Genomic DNA, 9,194 nt, shown 5'->3' on the forward strand with positions numbered 1-9,194 from the left:
AAACGATGGGGGCTAGATTCTGAGGCATTACAGAAAATGCCCCAAGCCTCCATTTCAATTCTATACACCTTTAAAAACTCTTCATTCGCTACACGAGGAAAAGAAAGTCTCATTCCTGGTCCACTAGTGATCATAAATCAGGTGTAGAGAAAAATGGGGCCTACTTTTTCAGATGCTGTTACCTTAAAAATATACCAGGCACTGGAGAAAAAAAAAAGCAGAGAGTGACAGCAAGCTCATTGGAGAAGGATGGGCACCTGGTGGTCAGTGAAGAACAAGCAGTGAGCCAGTTTCCTCATAGCAGCAAGAATCTCCTTGTTCCTCATGCTGTAGATGATGGGATTCATCATGGGAGGCACTACTGAATATATGGCAGCTGCTATGAAGTCCAGTCCCAATGGGGAATGGGAGGTAGGTTTGAAGTATGCAAACATGCCAGAAAAGACAAACAAAGAGACCACAATGAGGTGAGGGAAACAGGTGGAGAAGACTTTATGCCGGCCCTATTCTGAGGGGATTCTCAGCACTGCACTGAAGATCTTAATGTAGGAGGAAACAATGAAAATAAAACAGCACAAAACAAAGCAGAAACTGAAAAACATCAGACAGACTTCCCTGAAATATGTGTCTGAGCAGGAAAGCTTGAGGAGCTGGGATATTTCACAAAAGAACAAGTCCACCATATTGCCTCCACATAAGCTGAATGCAAACATGTTCCAAGTATGAATGACAGAGTTGAGTATCCCTGCTACCCAGGCACCGGATGCCATTTGGACACATGCTTATCTGTTCATGACCATCTCATAGTGCAAGGGCTTGCAGATGACCTCATAGCGGTCATACGCCATGACGGTCAGAATACAAAGATCTGCTCCTACCAAGAAAATAAAGAAAAACAATTGGGTGGCACACCCAGGGTATGAGATGGTCATAATGTTTAACAGGGAGTTGGCCATGGCTTTGGGGATGATGACAGAAATGGTTCCAACATCCAGTATGGACAGGTTCATCAAAAAGAAATGCATAGGGTTATGGAGATGGTGGTCAAAGTCTACAGCCATGATGATGAGAAGGTTCCCCATCAGGGCAGCTATATAAATAACAAGGAATATGGCAAAATAGAAAATCTGCAAATATGAAGCATCAAAGAATTTCAGGAGTATGAAGTCAGACACAGAGCTTTGATTTGACATATTCTTCCTTGCATCATTGTGGGCTACCTGCAAAGGGATGACAGATACTAAAGTCATGAGTCGGAGTCATTATATAATTGTCTACATGAAACAATCTACTAAATCTCCTAGAGAAAAAGCCTTCCCTGATATTACTTTGTTGTCTGCATTAAGCTCCTGCTGGTTTCCATTAGGAGTAATTGGGGTGCTATCAACACACCGACTTAGTCTTAGCTAATTGTAGTAGTTAAGGGAAGGGCAAATCCACCACATTCTGCTCAATGAGTATTCTATCAACTAAGAGAGGGCCAGGGAGGATCATTTGGGTTCATGACACAAGAGCATTTACATCAAGGGAAGATCAAAGTAGCATCGGGACTGTTGTCTTTAGAAGACAGGAAAGATAGGTATGGGGTGGAAGGAATAACAGTCTTCCTATTTCACCAAAAGTAAACCACAGCACTTGGGGCCAGATCTTGATCTAGTCATAGTTTCATAGTTTCATAGTTTTAGGGTCGGAAGGGACCAAATAGATCTTCTAGCCCGACCCCCCGCCAGGGCGGGAGAACAACAAAAGAACCCTAAAAACAAAAACGGGACTCAAATGAGTCCAGCCAGGTAGGTATCCAGCCTCTTCTTAAAGATCCCCAGGGTAGGGGCCAGCACCACCTCCCTTGGAAGTTGGTTCCAGCTCCTAGCCGCCCTAACTGTGAAGTAGTTTTTTCGGATGTCCAATCTGTACCTCCTCTCCATCAACTTGTGCCCATTACTCCTTATTATGCCAGCGGGGGCTAGGGGAAACAGCGTCTCCCCCAAACCCTTCTGGTTCCCCCTAGTGAGTTTATAGACGGTCACCAAGTCCCCCCTCAGCCTTCTCTTGTGGAGGCTGAATAGGTTCAGGTCCCACAGTCTCTCACTGTAGGGTCTGCCTTGTTGTCCCCGGATCATGCGGGTGGCCCTCCTCTGGACCCTCTCCATGTTGTCCACATCCCTCCTGAAATGGGGCGCACAGAACTGGACACAATACTCCAGCTGCGGCCTGACCAGCGTCGCATAGAGGGGGAGGATCACCTCCCTGGCTCTACTCGAGATGCACCTGTGGATGCACGACAAGGTCCGGTTAGCCCTGCCAACCATGACCTCGCATTGTCGGCCCATGTTCATCTTGGAGTCAATAATGACACCAAGATCCCTTTCCGCCTCCGTGCTCTCTAGTAGGGAGTTCCCCATCGTATAAGTGTGCTGCTGGTTCCTACTACCCAAGTGCAGCACCCTGCACTTGTCTGTATTGAAACACATCCTGTTCCTGTTTGCCCACCCCTGTAACCTATCCAGATCCTTCTGCAATCTCTCTCTCCCTGCTAGCGTGCTCACCTCCCCCCAAATTTTGGTGTCATCAGTGAATTTAAACAGGTTGCTTTCCACCCCAACATCAAGATCGCTGATGAAGAAATTGAACAGCGCAGGCCCCAGGACCGAGCCCTGGGGGACTCCACTACCCACCTCCCCCCAAGTCGAGTATGATCCATCCACCACCACCCTCTGAGTGCGACCCTTCAGCCAATCTGCAATCCATCTGACTGTGTAGGCATCTATGCCATCTAGTCTGTGTTATGGACACCATTTCCTGCTGGCCAACCTCATTTCTATTCTGAGAAAATAAACTGGCAAATACACATTCTTACATTGTCAGAGAGAAACAGGAAACAAATTTCCCTCTCTCCCTCTGTCTCCTTCTCTCTTGCTTTTCACTTTAATTTCCATTTTCACTGTTCTAAGTTAGTTCCCTTCATTGGGTGTCTATCAATTTCTGGTTATTCTCTGTGAGTGTCCTTTTTCTTTTGATGTTCTGTCTGTATTCTCTATGGTAACCACTTCCCTGCACCACCCTTCATGGGGGGTCCTCAAAGAAATGTAATCCAAATAAATGGATGTTGTGCAAGGGAACTGAACTTCAAAGTAGCTTTAGACTACTTTGGAATGGAGGGAAGCCAAAGTGGATTCAGAGCAGCTGCTCTGTTGTGAATAAAAGGGAAAAATCCTTCATCACCTTAGTGGGCCAAAGTGGCACTTAGATAGGCACCTAACTCCATTTCTCCTCATATGTCCCTACTGGACATGTTCAGTAGGATGTACCACACCCACATGGAAACCCCAACAGACCAGGATGACCCTGCACATGCATAATACCAGGGAAGTCCTAACAAGAGAGTCAAAGAAAATAATATGACTACCATGTGTTTGATCCTCCCTCTTACCCCACAATATTAGTGTCTATGCCCCTTGCTCATGGAGTAAGACAAAGTGGGGTGTAGATTACTCCCCCAGCCCAAGAAAATATCTGACACTGCATCTGTCACTATGCAGCCAGGATTTCTAACAACCAGGTGATATAAATGTCACCCCAGTCTTTAAAAGTGAAATTAGGCTTGATCCTAAGTACATACACATTGATCGAATGAAGTTGAATTGACTATCTTTCATTAGTTCAAATGATATAACTAGACAGATTTAAGTAGCAGTAAGAAAAACTTAGGTTAGATATTAGGAAAAACGTTTTCTCTTACAGGGTTGTAAATACTAGAACTGACTACCCAGAGAGGTTGTGGAATCTCCCTTAGAGCTTTTTATAAAACCAGAATAGATAAAGCCTTGGATGGGATGATATAGTTGAGAATGGTCCTGCTTTGAGCAGGGGGTTGGACTAGATGTGACCTCCTGAGGTCCCTTCCAGCCCTAATTTTCTATGAGTCCATATAGACAGAAAAACACAGACAGACAGACATATTGATAATCTATATTTTTAGCAGTTTTCTTCCACATGTTGTCTACCTGTTTCTCATCTGCTCTATATTGCATGACATCAATTAGTCCTGCTGCACTTATGTCTTTCACCAGAGAATTGACTTGGACTTTACAATATCCCACTTATCCTCTCTAACCCCGGTTACCACCTTTTAGGAATAGTATAACAGTTCACTGAAGACTTCTTAATCCATTATAGACATACATGAATTATCATTGATATTGCTATGTCTTTCCATGGGATGGAACCGGGAGACAAAGTTTCCACCTTTGGTTTCTGAAAGTAGCCACTGCCTTAGGCCATCTCATGGGTTCTCTCTACACAGAGCTCCCCAAAGCTACAGATTACTTATCCAGCAAAGTGGTCAAGTGCCAGTGGATTAGCCCAGTTGCTTTAAAGCTAAATCAGAACTCCTGTAGCCTGAACTGAAGTAGCCTTAGTTTATTTGACTCATTCCACTTCAGACAGGAGGCAAGCCAAAGGGAAAGTGTCTACATAAGGAATTAATGAAGTTCAGCTAAACCACCTGAAAACTTAATTTAGACTTGGAAGCCACCAGAGAGTCACAGGTAGATAAGCCCCCAATTTTCACTACTGAAAATTAAACTGACAACAACTATCTGAAAAGAATACATACTACCCTTGAATAGTTTGTCCTTTAATCAGCCTCAGGATCAGCAGGTTATAAGAAAGTTGGGCTGGAAGGAACCTAATGAAGTCATCAATCTAGCCCACTCCTCAAGGTAGGATATCTTGGCTAAACCATCCCAGTCAGAAGGAATTACATCACTTCTGTACTGCCATAGTAGCTGAAAAACCAACAACAAACTTACAGTGCTTGTCTTTGTGGAGTCCTCCCTGTTGAGATGTCTCTCCTTTTGCAAATTCAAAGTTTTTAAAATTAATCTGTCTATCTATCTACCTAGCTAGCTCGCAGACTAGTTATGCATTTCAGGATATTTATGTGTTTCCCTATCTCTCCATCTCTCTTTCTGTTGCCATTACCTTTCTCTCTACCTAGTCTCTCTACCTTTGTAAATAATAATCTACCTTCAGGGGTCATTTTAAAGTGCATCTAGTGGAAATATTCTCTGAGATCACTTGCTGTCTGCCCAATTTTTTGTGCAAATAGCCTCTGTGTGCGCTAGAGTGTTTATCAATATCTCGTCCAATGGGATTCCAGGCAGGCAGTCCCATGAGTCCTGAACAATCCCCAAACAGTGGTGCCAGATTAAGTGGAAAGGTAGATGAGCCATCAGGCTAGGATCCAGGAGTAGAGTTGATTGCAAAGCATTCTGATGAGACAGTGTTCTGGCCCCAAAAGCTGGTTGGCCAGCCCTTATGTATTTAATTGGAAACACTTTGGGTTCAGGGCACCTCCTATATCCAAGGCAGAGTTCTTACACATCTCTAGGCTCCCGTGCTCTTGCAAAAAAAAGCCCAGTACACTCCCAGGCCTCTGGTCACACAGAACAAGGTTGCTTGAGAGCAAGGAAAATGGTGTTCACACAATGCCAAATTCCCAAGATATATCATCCCCACCATCGCTGTCCCCAAGTCCACACTTCCCAGCCTAATGAACACTGTGTCCAGCTCTGTTATACCAGTTTCAATGACTCAACCCAAAAGACATGGTCTTCCTTATTGTCACTTCATATGGCTGTTATATTGCCATCTTCATCTATCTGTTAGATGGTAAGAAAAGAGTTGCATATATCTCGTACCAGCAGCCTATGGGTCAGCACAATGATCCTTTAAGATACAGTTAACTTATCTTTCAGCCCATAAAACATTGTCAGCCTTGTAGTATGTTCCATGGTGCTGAATACCCCCTGCCCTTCTACTTCTTTCCTCCTTGCTTTGGGGATTATGATCCATGTTTAGTTGCCAGCTTGCAGGGTGATTTGCTGCAATGAACTGAGCACAGCTAACCCTCCACCATTCCACTCCCACATGATGGGCCCCTTTCTAACTGTGTTTCCCACTGGAGAGTCAATGGCTGCCTGTTGAGCTTGGTAAACAGGCCCCTTGTGAACCCACAGTGCTGGTGCTTGAATGCATTGATGGCAGTGCTGTTGCTGAAAGATGATCCACACACTGGTCTCCAGCCTGGTAATGAGAGCATTACACTGGGAGACAAATAATATGGTATTACAGCTGTTTGCCCGGACTTCCTGGGCAAGTGTTTAAGGCACAAAGCTCTCATGCCAAAGGAGGTTTACAATACCATCACCAGAGTAAAGTCATGTTACTGAGCTCACAGGAGAACTCCATCCTCCTAATCTGGAGCACGTGATGGTGTCCACCCTCCGAGAGCACTGTGAGTTGAGACCAATATCCCTCTTTAGCAATTCCCATGACATTTTCCAGGCAGTTCCCCCTCATCCTCTATGAATTAGCCTTCAGCAGAATTAACTCCAATAAGCCAAAAAAGCAAACTAGGCATCTTCATTCTCCCATTCTGGCCCATGTAGTTCCTTTCTAATTGTTAGAATGCCTGAAGTTCCTCAATTGATTTTTCCCTAAGTGACTTCAGAGCACAGTCTGCGTTCACTTTCTAAATTACAGCATTAGTTTTGAATATCCCACCTGGTAGGTTCACTATTCTACCTAAATCTGTTGGCGAGCCTGACACAACACTAGACATTACACCCAAACCTGCCACAGGTAAAGCAAGGGAACCATAGCAGAGAAAATCCTGCATCTCTAAAACGATGGGGTTGACAGTCAAGAAAGTGTGTAGGGAGAGGAAAATGAATTGAAGTCTTTCTATTCTTTGGCATTCTTTGATATAGAATAGGAAAGGAAATTCCTTTCCTATTCCTTGGTAACAAATAATCAACATTAACAGTTCCATACGCCATACTCACCCTATGAGGTGAAAGGACCAGTTTCAAAATGCCTTTTTTTTACCAGTGATGGAAGGTGTGCTTGTAATTGTTACCAAGATCCAAGGTCAGGATGTCAGCACCAATAGAAATGAAGGCAACGTGAACATGGATGACAGAATGTGGTCAAGTAGGTAGTCCAGAAGAGCCTTGATTAATGGGTCAAAATCCATAAAGAAATTATGAGTTTCACTGAGGCCACAAATGATAGTTGTGAAGCCAGTGATGGTAGGGTGGAGCTACCTAGGAATCCACTTCTCCAGGCCCTAGCCACAAGTTAGAGGCAGAAACTGCTGTACATGAGGGCTGCACAGTACAGAGGCTTGTATAAAGTTAAGTACCAATCAGAAGGCAACAGAGACAGCAGGTATCATTATGCCTCTGCCAGAAAACCAAAGAATTGTATTCACCAGCCACTAAATGATATTCCTGTTTTGCAAAGACTGTTCATTTGTGGGCAAGGTGGGGCCCCAGGAAACAAGGCTGTTTCATACAAAAACAAAGAGAGGATTCAGGCTTTGCACAATTCCATTGCTAGCTGGTCTGAGTAAAGGACATGACAAAAACCTCTCACCAAGCCACCCAGGATCCTTATGTTGAGTTGCAAAGGGATGTACTGATGTGGGTCTTGTGGCTTTGAATTACTGGGGCATGGAGAAACCAACAGATGGTGCCAAACCAGCATCAAAACCAAGGTTTGAGGTTGGTACATAACAACTCAAGGGGTGTGAATCAGGACACCAGGGCACCCCAAGGGAAGACAAGGTCAATGGTCACAAACTCCAGGAAGACCATTTCAGGGTGTGTTGGCACTGGATTTGGACCCAGCCCCTATACCTTTCTTCCAGGCAAAAACAACCCTCAGACCGACCACAACACCTGCCCACCTGCCAGTTGATAATAGGCAAGTTTGTTGATACAGAGTGATAACAGAAAAGCAACAATACAAACAATTAAGCAGTTCTATATCTACCAATCCTAGGGCTCTCATCATAGTCAAAGTACCTCTGGTCAGGATGCAGGCCCCACTCTGAGGCTCTTTCTCTTAGGTGTTGGCAGTCTGGAGGTGGGATGCCAAGGCCCACAACACCCTCTCCAGTGGGGTGGATGAGACAGGCTTCTGGTATGCCCTCTGTGCATGGTGGCCTCGGGGAGTCTTCCCAGGGGATGGTGATAGGGATGGGGATGACGACCACTCTCAGGAAAGAGGAGGGATAGGAGGTACGGGACAAAGGGAGGAACCCCTTGTTACTCTCAAGTCTCTGCTTTTGTATTCTCCTTCTCTCTTGATGACTCCTGATGACTCTTCATCCATAGCTATCTCTGGTTGGTTGTCTCTCTGTGGTCACACATCCATGTAGCCTTCTGGGCCTTCTCTTAATTTGTTCTGTTCCCCCAAAACCAGGATTTAGGCCCCGCTCTGCTCTGGGACCTTGTGGCTGGTATCACTTGTCTCATGTTATGGGACAGTATTGTACTTACTTTCTTGGTTCCCAGGCTATGTTTCCTTGTAGTGTTAGACATCCTGTCTGCCTTGAAGGCTGCGATCTTGTGTTATGGTATGCCCCCCTCAGTTCTCAGACAGTGTCCGTCTATTGGCTTTGTTGTGCTAGACAGCCTGTCTGCTTCCAGGGCTATACGAGACTCTGTGTGTGAGACCCAAACTCTTTAGAAATCAATTAACCCATGATGCCCATCTTGAACCCCTATAATGCATATATCTATACCTATAAGCCAATTCCCGAAAACCAGAGCTTTAAATGCTATATCCAAGTTAACAGGCTGGACAGAAGAAAATTATTACTTACTGTCCATGTCCCCAGAGCCTGAAATAGACTCCCCCCAGAAGTGGTGCAAGCATCTACTCTTTCAATAAACTCTTGGATGTCTATCTTGCTGGGATCATTTGACCCCAGCTGACTTCCTGCCTCTTGGGCAGGGGCTGGACCCAATGATCTTTCAAGGTCCCTTCCAGCCCTAATGTCCATGAAATCTATTCAATCTATGAAATCCTGCAGGTTGGGGCCCAGGAAATTATACTTGACAGGTTCTTCTCGCTCAGGATTTACCAGAACATTAAAAAATTCTGTACCTTGTTCCCTGAGCACCTGCTGGTGGCCCCATACATATGGAATTACACCTGTTGGTCCCATTGCCCTTGGTGGGCAGCCTTTTGGGGGTATACTGGCATCCTGCATCTTACGTGGGGGTTACTTTCTAAAGGCAGCGCGTAAAGACGAAAATCGCATATAGTGAAATTGCATATTACCGTGCCAGCGGTGACTGCCTCTGCCTCCAAAACCTCTCCCCGCCCCCCCACAACGCAGC

At 45.0% G+C, this 9,194-nt stretch overlaps 1 pseudogene; it reads right to left on the bottom strand.

Moving 5' to 3' along the window:
* Window positions 1-236: 236 nt before the first annotated feature.
* On the bottom strand, window positions 237-848 carry LOC112551979 (annotated as a pseudogene).
* Between the last annotated feature and the right edge of the window lie 8,346 nt (window positions 849-9,194).

Source organism: Alligator sinensis, unplaced genomic scaffold, assembly GCF_000455745.1.
Source record: "Alligator sinensis unplaced genomic scaffold, ASM45574v1 scaffold79_1, whole genome shotgun sequence".
In the NCBI taxonomy this organism is placed as follows: Eukaryota; Metazoa; Chordata; order Crocodylia; family Alligatoridae; genus Alligator; species Alligator sinensis.